This window comes from Empidonax traillii, unplaced genomic scaffold, assembly GCF_003031625.1.
Source record: "Empidonax traillii isolate 1590-97213 ecotype Southwest subspecies unplaced genomic scaffold, ASM303162v1 scaffold106:size2091409, whole genome shotgun sequence".
Classification (NCBI taxonomy): Eukaryota; Metazoa; Chordata; class Aves; order Passeriformes; family Tyrannidae; genus Empidonax; species Empidonax traillii.
This window is the reverse complement of record NW_020955299.1, coordinates 1483873-1502153: the sequence shown is the minus strand read 5'-3', so window position 1 is coordinate 1502153 and position 18281 is coordinate 1483873. Positions and strand designations below refer to the sequence as shown.

At 48.1% G+C, this 18281-nt stretch overlaps 1 protein-coding gene across 8 annotated transcripts in view; it reads left to right on the top strand.

The window, feature by feature from the left end:
• CASZ1 (castor zinc finger 1) overlaps positions 1-18281 on the top strand; it is a 275827-nt gene that overhangs the window by 69890 nt on the left and 187656 nt on the right. Inside the window, exon 1 of one of the 8 annotated variants that reach the window (XM_027882518.1) lies at positions 15133-15285. The exons of the other annotated variants lie outside the window; for them this stretch is intronic. The gene's annotated coding sequence lies outside the window, so the exon portion shown is untranslated. Of the gene's footprint in view, positions 1-15132; positions 15286-18281 lie in introns of those variants that run through there. 8 annotated transcript variants of the gene reach the window in all.

The following is an 18281-nucleotide window of genomic DNA, read 5'->3' as shown; positions in this document are numbered from 1 at the left end:
GGATCCCACCCCCAGCACATGCAAAGGACACACAGTCAGGAGAACCTGAGAGAACAGCCACGGGATGTGGTGCCCTGGTGTCAGATCAGAGGCTTGACTGCAACAGGAACACCCTGCAAAGTCCTGTGCACAGTTAGCAAATCTCCTCAGACAGGCGTGCACCTTGCTCTGGGAGCACTGTTAGGATCTGCTGCTGATCCAGACTGCCAAGAAAGCTGGATTTGAAGGGACAGGAAACTGCAAAAGTCAGGGCTTTTATTTTTCAGGTAGTCTGATTTTTAACTATGTAAATTCACGTGATTATATTCTGATGATCCAAACACTGTGGGTATGGAACCAACCCTTGAATTCCTTTCCAAAATAAATCCCAAAACAGGCAGCATGGAGAGGTCTGATCTTCCTCCTGCAGTTATCATACTGCATTAGCATTTTAAGCTTCGTGTGTGTGCACACATGAAAGTGCCACTGCAAGTGCAGAAAAACGTGTGGAATCAGGAATGGGGGCGAGTGCCTGTGCATGAGAACATGTACCAGAGGGTTTGTGTGCGTGTGTGTCAGAGAGAGGACATGTGCATGTCTACAAACTTGTGTTTGTGTGGGAGTGTGTACGTGTGGGAACATGTGCATGTATGTAATTTTGTGCCTGTGTGGGAGAGAGGAAGGGAAAGCATGGTAAAGTTATTTGAACCTGTTTGAAGGTCGGGTCTCCCCAAGGTTATCTGCTTTTTTTCCCTTGAATCTGTAAAGTAATGGTATTCACACTCACTACTTGAGAAGTGTTTCTTTTTATAGCTCTTCCAGATGACAAATAATGCCTGTTTTTGAAGTCCTTTTTAAGTCATTGTTCCCTGGACGCAGATACCATGTTTGGGTGCAGGAGGGGAGCAGAGCACAGAGCTATTTCCCCTTTCTGTCTGCAGGGAGCTTTACTGGGACTAGTGAAATTCCAGCCAGGATCATCCAAGGGGCTGCAAACTCACAGCATATGAGCTAATAGGACACCCTCTCCTTCAAACCCCGTGACACAGTGAGAGAGAAGCAGACACCCACCACAGACCACTGCAAGCTGTGCAGGTCTGGGCCATGGAGGGTGTAAAATCCAGCTGAAAGCAGGGGTGGATTTCCTGGAGAAAGCCTCCCCAAGTTGGCCCATTGAGAACGAGCCGAATTCAGACTCGGGGAGTGGACAGGTGTCTGGATCAGAGCCACCCCTTGTTGGGGGCTGGGGTTGATTGAATTTTGCCCATCTTCAGATATTTTGGGCACTGTTGCCCTCTGTGGTCAGTGTGGATATGTGGGCAGCACACTCCACTTCCCAGAGAGGTGCAAGGAGCGTGATTACCAGGAGATCTCCCAGCACACCGGTGTGGCACTGCAGGCACTTGGTACTGTTCTCTCACCACAGAGGCAACCAGTGCTCTTTTAAAACCATCCCCCTTCATCCTAAGTGTTTTGGCTCCCGTCTCTCTGGTAGCAGCAATGGCCATCCCGTGCCCAGCAGTTGTTCAGTGCTGGGTGAACACGGGACAGGGAACAGGATTTAGTGCCTTGCCCAGGGACAGACAACTCGTGCACACTGCAGAGCACTCCCAGTCCTTGTGTCGTGGTGGAGATTCTGTGTGCTCATCACCCATGGACAGTGGGCTTAGCCCACCTCTGGGATCTGCCCACTCTCCTCCCTGCAGGTGGGATAACTGAGGTTTTTCTCCTGGTCACATCCTGAGGTGTGCTGGAAGCTCAGTGTGCCCAGTGGCTGTGACAGGAATTTTCTGGAATATAAACTGAAGGGGTCTCTCAGGGTTTGGGCCAGAGGGAATTGCAGATACCCACAAAGGTGTTCATATTGGAAAATCTCATGGGAAATGGCTTGTGGGAAAAATAGTGAGCACACTGGAAACATGGGGGACAGAAAGGGGACAGAAAGGGGACAGAAAGATTCAAGAAGTAATCCCAGAGAGGACAGGCAGAAAGCTTGGTTGAATGGATAAACGGTCTGTGAGCAGGAAACGATATCTGACTTAATGTCTTAGTCAGACAGAAAAATTAGATGGTGTAAACTGATCCTTCCTGCAAGGGGTGCTGAACTTTTTTGGTGACTTTAGAAGGCCATGTTTACAGTAAGTGCAGCTCGTGACCAGGCTGTAAAGGCAGCTCTTTGGGCAGGAGGAAGGAGCGTTTCATTAACGCACACACCTGCCTCCATGAGCAACCTGGCCTTGCACTTACTGGGCTTTTTTTTTATTGTAAGATTGTACTTTGCTTTTTAACATGGAAACGTAAAATATGCATGCATATGGCTTATCAAAGATGATAACATTCACAGGTAAAGGAACACAAGTCCACTTTATTGCAATAAATTATCTTCCCCACCCTTCTGGACTGATTAGCAGCTGCGTCTCACCTAAGCTTTCGAGAGTTTTCCTTTTAATTTTTCACCTGAATTGTTTGCTCCATTTTAGCTGCACTCATAGGGGGTGTATTTATAAAAGTGGGAACAAGGATTTCTGACCGTTGTTCCCAAACTGAGCCCGTGAAATTACAGAGCCAGTTTTGAGATGCTTGACCTGAGTGCTGATTATGACAGAGTTTAATTTTAATAACAAAGGGGGAAAGTTTGCACTAGATTTCCTGTCACCTACAGGAAGTTACCCCAGTTTGCTCTGGTTGGCACATTCATTGACTAAGCTTTCTATAAGTCCTAAGGGAGACTGAGGTTTAACATTTAGAGCTCTTCCACTAAAGTCAGGATTTTAAAACCAGGGTTTTGAAAACTGGTGCAAGTCTGCTGAGCACAGTTTGATCTGTACCATTATATAACTTGGTTTATCATTATAAACCATTGAAACAGATAAACTATTTCAGCCCATGGAAAGGTAATGTCTCCAATTGCACCAAACCAAATTTATTGGTATTAGGGTATGATTCAAGTCAAACCTCAGCTTAATAGGTAACCAGTAAAGTTGCTACAGTAATTATCAGTGCAGTTCCAGAGTGAAATTTGCCTCGTTGAACCGTGTTGGCACTTATGTTGGTTCAGAGAAATATATTTTACTTCACCATTTCAACTGCTCAGGGTCCTTCATCTCAGCTGGGCAGAGGGGAACAATGAACTATGATAATCCAGCCACTTGAGGTAATCTGTACATACCTTTAGTGTACTGGCAGTCTCCGAACTTCTTCCACATGTTTTCATGACATAACTATAATATCTACTTTTTCAAGTACATGAACCAATTGTGGACACTCAAATCACATCATAACGGTCCCAGAGAGGAACAGTTTAATAACAGAGAAGAGGGTTAGCTTGCACAGAACCAAAACTCTTAGTTTTCCCCTAAATCCACTGGAGGGATTAACTGGGTTTGTGAATCATGATCCAGATCTCGGGAATGTGAGATACGCCCCCGAAAGCAGATGGTTCAACAGTTAATCAAAACTCTTTGATACCACCTGGGACCTTTCCAGTACTTCTGGTTGAGCAAGTGCTCAGCTACTCCTCTGGTCTGTGCTGCCATGTGCATGAGAGTCAAGTGACACTGAAAGATGTCAGACACTTCCCACCCTAAATGCCCTGCTGACTTTGGCTGTGTAAATGGCCCAGTCTTTTTACATCCGAGGGCTATTGCCTGGTTCCTTCAGTCAGGTTCTGTACAAGTTCAACTCGAGCACCTTCCCTGATCCCTGAATTGGGGTGAGGACTTTGGCACCGGGCCTGAGACCATTCGTGAGGTGTTTGTAGTGACAGATGCAGCACGTGGAAGGAGCGAGACTGAGCTGGGCTTACCAGGGACTCTGCTTTTACCTCCTCCCACGACTGAGTGCACCATGTGGAGAGCATAGGGGAGCAGGTCCTGGGGTGTGCTGAGCGTCTCTGCTGCTTGGAACGAGCTCTGCAAACACACAGAGCGCTGCAGTGACCTTTGTATTTCCATAGGTGTCTCAGGTACAACATGTTTGTGCTGTTGGAGCAGGAGGGAGAGCTCCCTGGAACCTGCCCAAAGCAGAGACGAGGGAAGTCTGCCCACATCTGAGCACCCTGGCAGTGCCCTGAGCTGGCTGCTCTCCACATGGCATTCCCAGGTGGAGCTAGGGCTGGTCACACAGAGCTGGGTGGGTTTTCTCCCCAAGCTCACAAAGGACCTGTAGCTCCAAGTATCAGTCAGTCTGGGGGCCCAGTGCTGTTCTCTCTGTTTCCTTGTTTCCTGCTGCTGTCGGAGGTGTCTTTCACAAGGAAATCGAATTTTTAATGTCAATAGAGCCGGCACTCTCAGATCTGGGTGGCAGAAATGTGTGGCAAAGTCAGAAGTCTGGGTCTGGGAGCTGAGAGTGGGAGGGTGGGACACGAGCTTTTCTGAAGGATCATTTTCTGAAGGTGAGGAGGCTCTGCTGGTGTTGGTATCATACTAGAGGACAAATGTTCCTTCCCTTTGATCTGTAGCCTGCTTCACCCTGTAGGATTTTCACAAGAGGATTTATCAGCCTGTACGTTTGTTAAGTTGAAGCCAGAAAGGGAAAATAGTCCCTTCAGTCTTTGCTAGTGGAAATTGCTCTGTGTGGAAACCCAGAACACAATGAGAAATAAATAAATTGAAACCCAGAGCTGAGAAATAAACAATCCCAGTGGGAATAGTGTGATCACAGGAAAATAAGAACAATAAATTGCCCTTCTCTGAGGTTTCAGGGCTCTTAAAAAACATCAAATAAGTCTCATAGCTCCTTCTGACTGTGGCAGTGATCTTTTCCCCCATTTCACAGAAGAGGATGCTGAGCTGCAGAGTGACAGACCAGCCAAGCACCAGTTGCAGTGTTTGATACACACGTACACAGTGCATTGCCTTTTAGAGACACCTGAGCTCGCTTGATATCAGAAGTGTGTGGCTCTATTAGTACAGTGATCTGGCTGGGATAATTTTCCACTGCTTGCTGTACTTATTCAGCAGCAGCTTGGGTGTCTCTAAGCAGCATTGTCCTGCTCAGTGGCGTCATACTTTGTAATCCGAGTCATATATTCCCAGGACCAGTGCGAGTCTCTCTCTGACCTCTTCATATCGTGGACTGAGGAGCTGCCCCAGCCTCTGTTCTGGTTGGAGCAAATGAATCCAGGTGGGACTTGGCAGTGTTTTCCAGCTCTTCACTTTTGGGTTCTAGATTCCTGTTTCTAGAGAGAACATTCCAGAGTCATTCTCTAATCCAGCTCCAGACTGATGTGTTTTGGCCTTGCCAGGCCACATAACCCCAAACATGATCTGTTTTGCATGAGAGTTAGGGATATGAGGAAAAACTTCCGAAGGAGAGCGACAAGAGGGGCTGAAGGCAGAGGGAGGGGGGGGCCCTCCTGTCCCTTGGGCCTCTGGGGTCACTGTGACTGCAGAGAAATGGGCTGGGGGGCATGAACCAGGCAGCAAGGAAAGCACACCTTGAAGGCCATGCTGCCAAGAGGCAGGTCTGGTCTGGACCTCATGGATGCATCAAGGGCACTGTCCTCAACCAGGTTAAGGAGTCTTCCTCTTTCTGAAGGGCAGGTTTTGCTGTTGAGGCAAGCAAGTGGTTGCAGGAGGCGTCTGTGAGCTCCACAGAGGGCAGTGGTTTGTAAGCAAACTAGCCATAAATACATCAGCCAATGGATTAGTAACTGGTGTGGGTGGGTGTGGGACATGTGCATACATATACATACAGACATGCATCCACACGCACTCCTGCCTCTGCCAAGCTTATGCTAAGTGGTATCGTTGAAACAAACTGCCAGCAGAGTTTAGGATCTTTGGGTGAAAGTGTATATGTTTGAAAATATGGCAATAACAACATTTCCTTTGAACACCCCACCGTTGCATTGCAGAGGCTCACCTAAGAGTTTGGATCAATCTGCCTGCTGGCTGGGGTGGAACAGGTCTACCAACAGAATTTGTTGGGGAACTGGTGCTAATTACGTTCCAGCTGATCAAGGCTAAACTCAAAAGTCTGAAGCGCATTCCTTATCACCACTGCTGCAAAGCCCCTTTCTCTAGGAGTTGGATTCACACTGCTCTGGGAATGGGGGGAAGAGGCAAATTTGGAGACACAGAGGGATGAAGCTGACTAAAAATCACTATTTTAGGCTCCCTTGTTACTTGGGAGCAGTGGCTTCCATTTTTTAACACAGATTACAGGGAAATGCTGTTCTCATAGAAAAAAAATCACAGATTTCAAAGGGAGTGGAAGATCCTGTGCGTGCTGGGGAAGAGGAGCATGCAAAGATGTGATGCAGAGATACAATATTCAAAGAGAAGGGCAGTGAGCGTCTATGGGCTTGATCCAAATGCCTACTCAAACTGATTAGAGTCCTTCCCCAGACTTCAATGGGATCAGGCCCTTGATATTTCGTAAACACAGATATATATTTAAAATTATTTAAGAAAGTTAAGATGATAGAGAGATTGTCAACTTCCAGCAGTGGCAGTTAGATAGTGTAACACCATCCTCCTAAGAGATGCTACATCAAGATGATCAGGGAATTACGTGCATAAAATAAATCCTCAGGCTTCAAGATAAGAACATACTGCAGTTTCTTGCCATATGGTTCAGACTAAAATTTCTTGCTAGCCCAGCTCATATTCTCTTCCTTCTCCTTCCTGATACGTTCCAGCTGAGCTCAGCTATTCCTGGGCTGGTTCTAAGCATATTAAGAAAAATGTGTGTAGTTTATTTCCCTTAATCTGAGCTACACAGGCAACCCCTCATGCTGCTGTTACACTCTGATGGCACCCTGGGGTCCCTGTCAGTGCCTCCATGTGCAGCCAGGAGCAGAAAAGGGACCTCAATCTGCTCTCTGGAGGGACCTCAGCAAAAGCTGAGCCTCAGCCTAACTGTGCTCACACTGGAGTCAGTCAGAGCTTTGCTGAGTTAATGTCGACTTCAGCAGGGAGCAGAGCATTGAAAAAATCTCACAGGAAGGAGCTGATTAGAGAAAAGTAGTAATTTTAGGCCAGAGTGAAGAGGAATCTTCTCATTCAGTTGGGATGGGTGATTCTGATCGGTTTTTTTGCAGTGGCCAGTGCGACGCGTCCGTGTTTTACACGGGCGAGGGAGAATGAGGCGAGGGCGGGGGTGCGGGAAGAGAAAGAGAAAGCAGTTAATTTGACTGAATAAAGATAAAAGAATGCAAGCCACCGAGTTTGCTGTTTATCTGGACATTGTGTAATGTTGCGGAATCAGATGTGGCACTCTGGCTTTTACACAGAAATGCCCAGGGAGAAATCCAGCCTTACTGCTCCCCATAACCAGAGTGTTTTCCAGGGGACTTCCGGATCTCTTCTCCTCCCCACGAGGTATCCACTTTGCAAGCAAATTCGTGGCACTCTGGGCTTCCTAAATAAGAGAAATTTTCCTTTGATCTGGGGAATTAATTTCTGTTTTCACCCCACTGCAGGGCAAAAAAAAAGGCAGGGGAATGCCAGGGTGCCTGAACACAGAGACCATCCCTTCAGGGAGAGGCAAGAGCCCAGGCAGCCCAAAAAGACATTGTGAATTCACCCAAAGTTGAGCTAATCCTTTTGGGTTGGGATGGAGGTGTTTAATTTAGGAACAAAGGAGGAAAGAGAAAGCTGCAGAGGTTGTAAGGAAGAGCAAAGCCCTGGGATTGCAGAAGGTCTGTGAGGTCCCGCCAGGTCTGGATTGATTAGTATTCAGTATTTATAATATCTCCATAATGGTAAAACAAAAGAAAACAAGCCCAGAGAATGCATTTTTAATCATCAATCATTGCTCTTTGTTTGTCGTGAATGAGCGGCGAGGGGAAATAGTCTCCCATAATCACCTCCCTTCACATCTCCTGCCTCACAGGCCTCGCTGGGTGTGCTAAAAGGGAAATAAATAAACAAGCAGCAGATCTCAAAATAAATCCCAGAGACATGGGTGCTACGTGGGTTATCAGACCTGCACACAGGGGTCTTGTTGGAGACACGAAGTGGGGGAAGGACATTTACAGAGCGGGAGACAAAGACAAAGACAAAGCATGGATAGGACATTAAATACAAGGAAAAAAGGAGGATTGGAGTTACAGAGGGGCAGCAGGTGAAGGAGGAAGAAGCTTTTCAGAGAATGATCAGTGGTGAAATAATCAGTGAGCAAAAGCATGGCAGAATAGAGACTTCTCATGGGGCACAGGACACTGGGGTGGAGAGCTTGAAAAGTCACCGAATCCAAAAGAATGTCAGTCTTTTCTGTATCTAAGGATCACATTATTTTAGGATTTCCACATGAAAAAAATATTTTCTTCAAGGATAGTATTCACTCTCAGGAAAAAAAAAAAAATTATTGAGAAGCCCATAGTTTCTATTAAGATCCCCCAAAACCACGTCTTATCAGGAACAGCACTATGCTGAACTTCTCCAATGGGATCCCTGCTTTGATCTTGCAGCAGTTCTCACAAGGCCTTTATTGTAGTCCCAAATGCCTCTTGGGAGGAAGGGAAACATTATAATTCTCCCTTAATAAGTGAGATAACAGGCTGCTGGGAGGGTAAGGCCCAAATTTTCTAAAGCAGGGCTGGTGACTCCACACCCACTCGGCGCGTTTAGCCGAGTGTTCCCAGCGAGATGGGAGCCCGGAGCCATCAGGACAGGCTGTAAGGAGCAGACACGCTACATCTGAACCCTATTGAAAAATAATAAAAAGGTAATGACTTTGTCATTACTGGACATGGGTTTGTCTGTCGGCGAGGGGGGAGGAAGGGGAGGTTTTCTGCATTCAGGCTATAAATAATGTTTCCCATTATCCCGGGCAGTTCTCCTGCATTCCTCACGCAGCCCTTGGATTGCCTCCACCTCCCTTGGCCAGGCTGGGAAGCCCCCGTGCCATCCCACCAGGCTGGCACACACTGCTGGGAAAGGGAGCGCTGGGCAAGGCAGGCACAATGAAGTCACCTCCTCTTGCCCAGGACAGGGTGGCCAAAGGGAAGGGGTTCCATTTTTCCTCATGGAAGTGTCCCGTGACACCTGGGAGAGGGACTGTGGAAGGGTCATCGTGCTGGAGCTAACCCAGCTCCTCAAGCAGCTGAGACTCGGTTGCAAAGCCTGACTTAAAAGGAGTTTAAACCAATTATTAAAAGGCCAAACTAAATTGCAGTAACTCTGTCTTTAGCCAAATTGGGGGCACTCACAGTATTTGTGCCATTCAGCTGGAGACAACACTCAGAATTGCACATCTCAGTCGTGCAGGTGAGGTTTGCTGGGGAAATGCGGATTGGGAGGAACCTGAAGAACTGCTGGGACTTGGGGCCTATCAGGAAAATTGCAGCGTTTAAACTAAAGGTGTGTTTTTGAGTCAATGGCCCGAAATGTAGATGCCTGCAAGGATATTTTTAAAACTGCCTTTATATAACTAGCTTGATATAATTAAGAACTGATTTAAGCTCAAACAAAATAACTCCCTCTTGCACCCAAATTGGAGTCTCCACACTGAGAATTGCATCTGTTGGACTAAATTAGTCAGAAAATCAGGGCAGCTTTATGCTGTAAACAGACTTAGAGCTGGGGAGGATATTCCAGTTCTGTGTCCGGCTCTGCCACTGATTCACTGTGTCCCTAGGCAAGACTCTTCAGTTTTCCATCTCTAAAGTGTAATAAAATCTATGTAGGTGCCAGGTGATGTAGTGCTTAATTAATTAGTAAATTAATATAATGAACTCTAACTTGAAGGTCTGTATCAGCACAAATGAATTGTTAATATAAATTTTTATTATTTATTGCTATTTAGTTGATTATTTTCTAACACGGGCAGGCTATTACAAACATACAACTTCACACTTGAATTCCAGTTTTATTATGGGTGTTACTTATTTATTATTATTTTCTTCTGTATTTATTTATTACCTTTAGTAACGTCCCTTAGGATTAAGCCCTAAAGCAGTGGATATTACCCAAATACACAGAATAGTGAAGTCACTGGGAAATTTTGAGACAGATTGGGACAAATTTTGGGGAGATGTTTCTTGCTAAGTCTTTTGCTTGAACTTTTATATAGATTTAAGGCAAATAAAACAGATAAGAGCAGATTCTGGGCCGAGTAAATTGTTGTACCCACTCACTTATACCAGCCAAAAGTCAGTGTCAGTCTGTAGGCCTTTAGTTTGCTTCACACAGTTCCAATATTTTTATTATATACTTGCATACTGATACTAATTATATATATTTCTAAACAAAAGATTGAAGTTTCAAAATGCAGGGCCTGATCCTCTTCAACATAAATAAGTCTTGCCCCACTGCTGTCAGTGTGAAGCAATGCCACCTCTGCGGGGAGGATTTGGGGCAGGGGACGATGGGGGCCCAACCAATTCCTTCTCCCAAACTGGGCACATGCAATGAAATGGTTGCCTGTGACAAAATGCCACTTGACAAACAATGACCACATGATATTCCTTGATTGCTTGTGCCACTCCAGTGATAAAAAATGAAAGTGGATAATATTGCACTTGCAGCTGAAAAAAAATGCCTCCTCCTCCTCCTCTGCAATGACTTTTAATTTTCTGTTACGAAACTGAGTAAATCCACAGGATTTTCCTAGCGCATGTCTGAGTGCTTTCCTCATTCTTCCAGGGAGTTGTGAAGCAGGATGAGAGGTCCTGGACAGCACCTTGGTCTGTGCTGGGTTTGGAAAACGTCCCCCTGATACCTGATGGCTGTTGGGCAGTCCACATGGGATGGGTGACTGTTCCAGTCCGGTTTGGTAGAGTGGTCAGCCCAGACCTCAGCCTGCTCCTCACTTACCAGAGGTGAATTGCCTCTTTGAGGAATTGGTGTGACATGTAGGCCTATGGAAACCACGTCCCCTGCTCTGGGCATCGGGAGCAAAACATCTCAGCCTGATTGTGTGCTCAGAGCTACAGGAGCCACCTCTGCAGTCCTTCCTCTCCCCCTCTACTAAAAGCAGGGTGAGCTGAGGACAGGGTTAGAGCCCTCAGCACGTATTTCTCTGCTTTTGGCATTTTAATCCAGGCCCTTCTCATGTTGTTTTAGCATCATTTTTCTTCTGTGAGTAATTTTTTAAGGGTATGTAAAGTTTTCTCAGACTGCACTTGCACAGCGTAGCCAGGTGGAGTATTCTGGGGTATGTGCTGGGTGGGGATAAAGTACATTAACCTCCAGTCTGCAGTAAAGTCACAGCCTTTTACCAGCAGCTGTCCTGTCATCAGTCTAAATATTGTGTTCACTTGTGTTCTGTATGGCTTGTACAACCTCCTCGAGCTCATATCTCACTGCAGTGCGGGAGGGGACGTGACAGATACTCGGTGTGTCCCTGCAGCCCCTACACAGCTGCACCCACCCCAGCACAGGGGGGAAATGAGCACCCCCAGCAAAAGGGGGAACCTTTCACCAAGTTGGGTTTCAGAGAGAAATTCCTGGGTTTAACCAAGAGTTGTGGACAGCAGGCACAGAGGACGACCTAATAATGAGTTTGGATGCTGTTATTGCTAATTGCCGAATGATAAATAGCATGAAAGGTGTCCTACAATTTCAGTCCATGGAAATTTATTTGAAATATGTAGCTCAATACAAGCAATGTCTTATGGGCACTAAGCTTGCAGTGAGCAGGGTGTCCTCTCCCCAAGGGCAGCGACTAATGGCATCACTACATGCTATGGGAGCTGAAGAGAGGCTGGGAATAGATCAAACCTGTTTGGAGATGGAGGAGCACGTGGAATCTGAGCTGCCAATGGTCTTGTGCAACTGAACTGTTTGTTCAATGTTCAGGCAAGCAGGAAATAGCGAAGATGGGAACCATGACCGTGTCACAGGTTTAGTAAATGTAAACCCGTGGGTTTAGTAAATGCAGGCAAAGAAAGCAGAAGACGGAAGGGGATGATAGTGGTGCCCAAGATTCCTTTTGGGTTTTTCCCACTGTTGTGTTGAATACTTGAAAAAGCAAAGAGCCAAACTGAGTGGTGTTTTCCTTAGAGGTCTTTGGTTAGGGTCTTCAGTCCCAGTGAAAGAGGTGATCTGGCTCAAGTTGAATCCTGAGCAGTGGGCCCAGTGAGGAATCCTCACTGGCAAGAAAAATGAACCTGTACTGAAGCATCCTGGCTCCCCAGGTACTTCTCACTCAGCTTCTGTTCAAGAAGGTTTGTTGTTGAATTTTCCAGTGCTGTTAAACCATAGCATGGGTTTGCTGAAAAAGCAAATCGTGTTTTAGTGGAATTCTGAATGAAATCGAGTATGTCCAGAACTGGTAAAAGGCTCCGGAGACTGCTCTGCCGATGGCCATATTGCTTCTTTCTTAGTCTTTCTGTGCTTCAGACCCACTTTTCTGACAGATGCAGATGCCAGCACTTTTGGTTTGGGGGCAGTATTGACACAAGAACACAAAGGACTTGTGAGGGTGGTGCCTTATTACAACACTAAATTAGCTGGAGAGAGATTACTGCACCACTTAAAAGGAACTCCCGCAATGGTTAAATCTATAGAACATTTTCATCCACTGTTCAACACGGAAGTAAAATTGCTTTGGGTTGATGACAGGAAGATGCTGCATAAATAGTTAAGTATGCATCATTTGCAATTTGCTAAATTATTTTCTTTCTATCTCGAACGGGCTGTGTAAGGTGTCATTACTTCCTGATCTCTCTGGCTGAGGAGCCTTTACTGGAGCTCGTGTGGTGATCATCGGATGGGCTGAACGGGCTTGGGGTGAGGTGTGTTTGGAAGGAGACTTGGAGCTGTCAGAGGCACAGTTTGGGGGGTGTCTGACCCTCCTGCAGTGTGCAGGGGAGCACAGGCAGGAGAGATCTTTGAGGGTAAACAAGGCCACCCCAAAAGCACTTGGCTATCCCCAAATTCTCCTCTTAACTAGGACAGCTCCTCAGCGCTCCAAAATTAGCCAACTTCCAAGCAGAGGGAAGGCCATTCAGTCTGCGTTCAACACCCCAGATGAGAGAAATGCAAAAAAGTGAACAAGAGAAAATAATAAGTAAATGCAATTAAAAGTAACGATGCAGGTTTAATTAAAGGGCCCTATTCTCCCAGCCCTTCATTCTTCAGGGATGCCTCATAAGCAAGAATTCATAGCTTGGGACCTGCTCTTTTATGCTTTTGTACCAGAAGTTGAGACATTTACTTTCAGAAACACATGGGTTTTAACCTGGCAGTGTCTCTCCAGCATACAAAGTCAATAAGTTTGGTGTTTTTATTTTCAGCAATTTATAAATACTTGCCGCAATTATTCTAACAGTCTCACACAGTCCTATTTAGTTTAATTATGCCATTTTCATCCCCATTTTCCTGCTTTCTTACTGTGAGCAGGTAAAAATAAATAACTACAGAGTGACAAATCCCAAACAATATGCAAATACACAAAACCCCAGATTCTGCAAAGACATGGGCACTTTAAACATTGAGTATTTCCACAGAAATACATCTCCCCACTGTAAATTCAACCTGTTAGCAAAAGTCTAGTCTTTACAGGGACCTAAATATTTAACTCAATTGATGCTCATTGCTAAACTTGTCTGCTCAAAATTCGTGAGTCAGACTCCTCCTCTCCCCGAGCTGCCAAATCACAGGATTTTCTCAAAAGCCATTAAAAATCCATTTCTCTGGAAGTTTCTTCTTTGTCCTCTGTCTTCTGAGGCTTTTGGGAGCACTGGGCCACATATCCAAGCTTCCTTGTGTAAACACAAGTGCTAGAAACATGTCATTCCAGAAGCTGGGGATCAAAGGAGAGCACCAAATATTGGGAGACTCACCATAAAAGCTCAAGAGCTGGCAGAGGTCCCACAAACACTTACGTACGTGAGTCACTTTTACTCACATGAGTAGTCACATCGAAATCAGAGGAATTAGCCTATTATTATTAATTATTGTTATTATTTATGTGTGTGGCAATAGCACACAGGAGCTGTGATTATGGAGCAGGGCCACATTGTGCAAGGCACTGACAAATCCAGAGCAAAACGGTGGTTTCTGCCCCAAAGAGCATCGGACAAGAGGCAACAGGTGGAGACAGACACGGACAGGGAAGCACCCGGGAAGAGCGAGACGCTCCTGCAAGGGGTTCTGTGTGGGTGTGCTGACGCAGAGCTCCCAGTGAGAAAAGTGATCCAAGAGTTTACAGGGCTGCCCAGCTTGGGCCGAGGGCCCAAATCCTGCAAGCCCTGCTACGGGGGCAGATCCGTCTCCCTCAGACTCAGTGCATGGGCAGCACCTCCAAACCCCAGAGGGAAGGGTGCTGGGGAGCCCTAGGGGGAACCAGGGATGAAGGAAAGGGTCTCTGTGGATGGTTCTATGGAAACACCACCACAAATGTGCACATCACTGTAAGGTACGCTCTCTGTCTCAGTGAGAGGAAAGGCAGAGCTGCAGAAAGTAGTTTCTTAACACAGAAATGTGATGCCTGCCTGTTGGAAATTCAGGTACATGCAAATGTAGGGGAACTCTTGGCTTTCATCCTGCAGAGATGCCCCCCAAACCCAGCCCAGTCCACAAGGCTGCCCTTGTCTGTGCCTTGGCGTTTTCTCTAGGATCCAGACCCGCAAAAGTTAGTCCTGTGCCTAACTGCCAGCAAAGCCAGCACCCCCAAACTGAGAAACAGTACAGTTGTAGGTGCAACAAGACAGTGGTTAGTTCTCAACCTGAGTGAAGTCCAGACTGAGAACACAAGCAAAAGAAAATATCGAAGTTTAGAAGTTTGTAAAATAGAAACTGAACATCATGCCCGGGAAAACCAGCTGGAGAATAAAGCAATACCCACAGCCTAGTTATTGATCATCTCCATGCAGTTTAGTCTCAGGGAACTAAGGTGAACAGGGGTCACCAGGCTGCAAAATAGAAAATTTTACAAAACTTCCAGTAGCCCTCTGGGAAGGAGGACGGATGGCAGACAGGAACCGCTGGTGCAGGGACAGGGTAGGGGACGGGCAGCTGCCTGCGCGGGCTGGGAAATGGGGACACTGTCGCCTTTTCCCTTGCCAGGGGAGGGCGATCCGGTCCGGGTTTTGCAGGCGCCCCTGCCTTGCCTGCCTGCCCTGCCCGCCTGGAGACCGAGTCCGCTCCGTGCCCGCTCCCTCCCGCCGCTCCCCCCTTCCCCTCCCCGGGCGGGCCAGGGCAGGCGCCCCGCGGGCTCCAGGCCGGGTTTTGCGCGGCGCCCGCCCTCCTGTTAGAAATAGGAAAATTCAATAATCAAAGCAAAGGGGAGCGCGAGGAGGAAAAATCCGGGATCAGGGCAAGTTTGATGGCGCATGCGCGCTGCTGCCTCCATCCCAAACACACACACATTTCCCTTGACTTGGAAAGTCACCCAAAGCAGCCCCAAGTGCAGGTAAGCCCGTCCGCTCCCGCCCGGCCCCGGCCCCGCCGCCGGCAGCCCCGGGGCCGGGGCGCTGCGCGGGCGGGCGGCGCTGCCCGGCAGGTGGGCAGCGCTCCGCGCTCCGCCGCGGCTCCCCGGGGCAGCGCCCAGCTCCGCGGGCACCGGGCAGGGCTCCCCGGGCGCCGGGCAGGCTCGGCGGGCACCGGGCGGCAGCGGCGGCCCCGCGGGAGGCGGGGGGTGCGGCGGCGGCGGCGGGGCCAGCGGGGCAGCGCCGTGCCCGCTCTGGGCGGCGGAGCCGCGGCCGCGCCGGCGCCCGTCAATTTCCAAGACTTTGGCAGGAGCGCGGGCAGGGGCCGGGGGAACACGTGTTCCCATCCGCGCCGGCCGCAGGTAACGCAGCCCCGCCGCGCCGCACAGCCCGGGGGTCCCGGCGCGGCCCCGCGGGCTTCGGGGGGACAGGCGGCAGCAAAGTTGGGCGAGCGGCGGCGGGAGCGCTCGGCGGGCAGGGCCGGGTGCGGCGGGGCGAGCCGTGCCAGGGAACTTTCTGCAAAGTGGCCGGGCCGGGGCCGGCAGCGCTTCGCCCGGTGCCCGCGGCGGGACGGCCGCAGCCCCCCGGCGGGGACGGGGCGGGCGGGGGCCGCGGCGGCGGGAGCGCGGCTCGGGGCAGCCGGTGCCCGGCCCCCGGGCGAAGCAGCAGGTTATTTTTACCCGGTGGCATTTGCAGAATGCGCAGCTGATTTGCCATCCGGAGCCAGGAAGTTTCCCCCCTCCGCCTCCTTCCCCCTGTCGCCCCCTTTCCCCCTTTCCCCCGAGCGCGGCGGGGCAGCGGCGGGCGGGGGGCGGCCGCCCGGGGCGGCGGCGGGCGGGGGGCGCGGAGCGGGGCTCCCGGGGGAGCCGCTGCCCGCGCTGCGGGCTCCGGGGACGGGGAACAGGTGTCCGAGCCGTCACTCAGAGCCGGGCGGCGGGGGGGGCGCGGGGCGCGGGCGGACAAGGCGAGGAGCGGTGCGGGGCCGGCAGCCGAGCGCCGCCGGCCGCGGAGCGCCGGTGCGGGGAGCGGGGCAGGAGCGGGGCTGGGGGCGGCCCGAGGCGCCGGCAGAGCTGTCAAGAGGCTCGGGCTGTCGCCGCCGCTCGCCTCGGGGCCGGCGCCGGAGCCGCCCGGCTGCGCCGCGGGCAACTTGTGCGGCAAAGTTTGAGGGGTGGGCTGCGGGCGGGGGCTGCCCCGAACCACGGCGGGGCTGATCGATCGACCCGAACCCTCCTGCCCTTTCGGGCCGGGAAGGTGAAACTTTTCAGGAACAGCACGTCCACCTTCTGTGTGCCCCCTCCTGTCCGCGCCGCACTGCACAGCGGGTCCTGGCAGCCCGCTGCCTGGAACAGGAGCTGTCTCTCCCAAAACTTCATTGATGAATTTATTTCCTCTATTGATTTGCTGACTCTCAGCGTGGAATAATTTCTTGCGAAGGTTTCGGACTTCTCATTTCAGAAGTCCTGCCTGCTTCCCATCTACCCTTTATCTTGTGTGTCGCTGCCACCTTGTTAGCAAGCCTAAAGGTGGTTTGGAAGAGTTTATGGGGGAATATTGTTGAACTTCAGTAATCAAGTTTCCAGATCTTATGCCTCCTGTTTAATTTATTAGACTAGTTATTTATTCTGTTGATGATAATCTGTTGCTGGTTTCTATGGAGATGTTAAACTGATCTCTTTCAGAAATCAAACTCCATATGCACTAAAACGTTTAAAGGAGCAGCGTCCCCTTTTGTTTTCAGACTTTGTACCTTTTCAGTGCTTTTATTGGGCTCCTGTATATTTTATATATTAAAGCCTGAAGTTGAAGCTTTGTGCAAGACAGAGCTTATTATGGCTAACAGAAAGTCAGGGCTTTGATCCTTTTTTTTGCATCATCATTTAAAACAGATCATTTTTCCCCCCTCATCACACAAGATAGCAGAACCCTTTCAAGATCAAAGCGTCCAGCTAAAAACTATTGTTTAAAAAAAATAGAAAAAGAGCCAGTTAAATTAGGGGGATGTTTCCTTAATCTGCTTATTTTGTTCTAAAGATTTTTTTTTTTAGCAGTGAAAACAACAACAACAGAAACTTGTGGCAACTATATTGTTATTTTTATACCTCCCAAGTCTTTTTAATGTTAAAATAAGTTCAAAGTCAAATATCTCCAAAGATAAAGTGCTTGTTAGGGTGTTTTTATTACTTGGTTTCTAAATGTGGAAGGTCAGAATCCAGAAAGCTACCGCATTAGAGAAGGTTTTAATAGTCTTTGTCTCATCTTAATGAGAGAGCAATCTAAAAAACATTTTCCCCGCAACATTTATAAATTATTTCAAAGAAGTCTCTCTGCATACAACTCAGTTTTCATTATTTCTTAACTTATCCATTGCATTATTTCATGTGAATCAGTGCAATATCACTTTAGAAAAAGTAATTGAGGTGAGAGAAGAAATTTTTTTTTTTATGCTTAAAATTTGAGAACTCCTGGTAAGCTGCCGTGTCGATCAGGCTGACACACAGTGCACACCAATTGTGGGTTTTTTTGCTCATCTTCTGGAGAAAAGTTAAAAGGTTTGCAAAGAAAATACTATACCAGCACAAAATGCACGTTGAACACAGTAAAAAACCCCTTGTTGTACTTTCTTTTAGTGCATCTTCAAAATGTTTCCCCTCCCTAAACCAGAGATGTTTTTCCTCCTGATGTGCTTCTATACTGATCTTTAAAATAAAAGAATAATCCTAGAGGAAACAGTGCCTGTAACCCTTATAACTCCTATATGTTTGTGTGTGTATATACATTTATACTTCACATCTATATGTGCACACATACACGTATATGGAAAACACCCAGGTGGTTTATGATCTGTCCATACTANTTATTTTTTTTTTTTTTTTTTTTTTTTTTTTTTTTTTTTTTTTTTTTTTTTTTTGTGATTTGTCGTGCTGTAGATCATTTAAAATTTTTCTGTAGGTATTCTGTTTATTTGTTTGATTTGAATTGC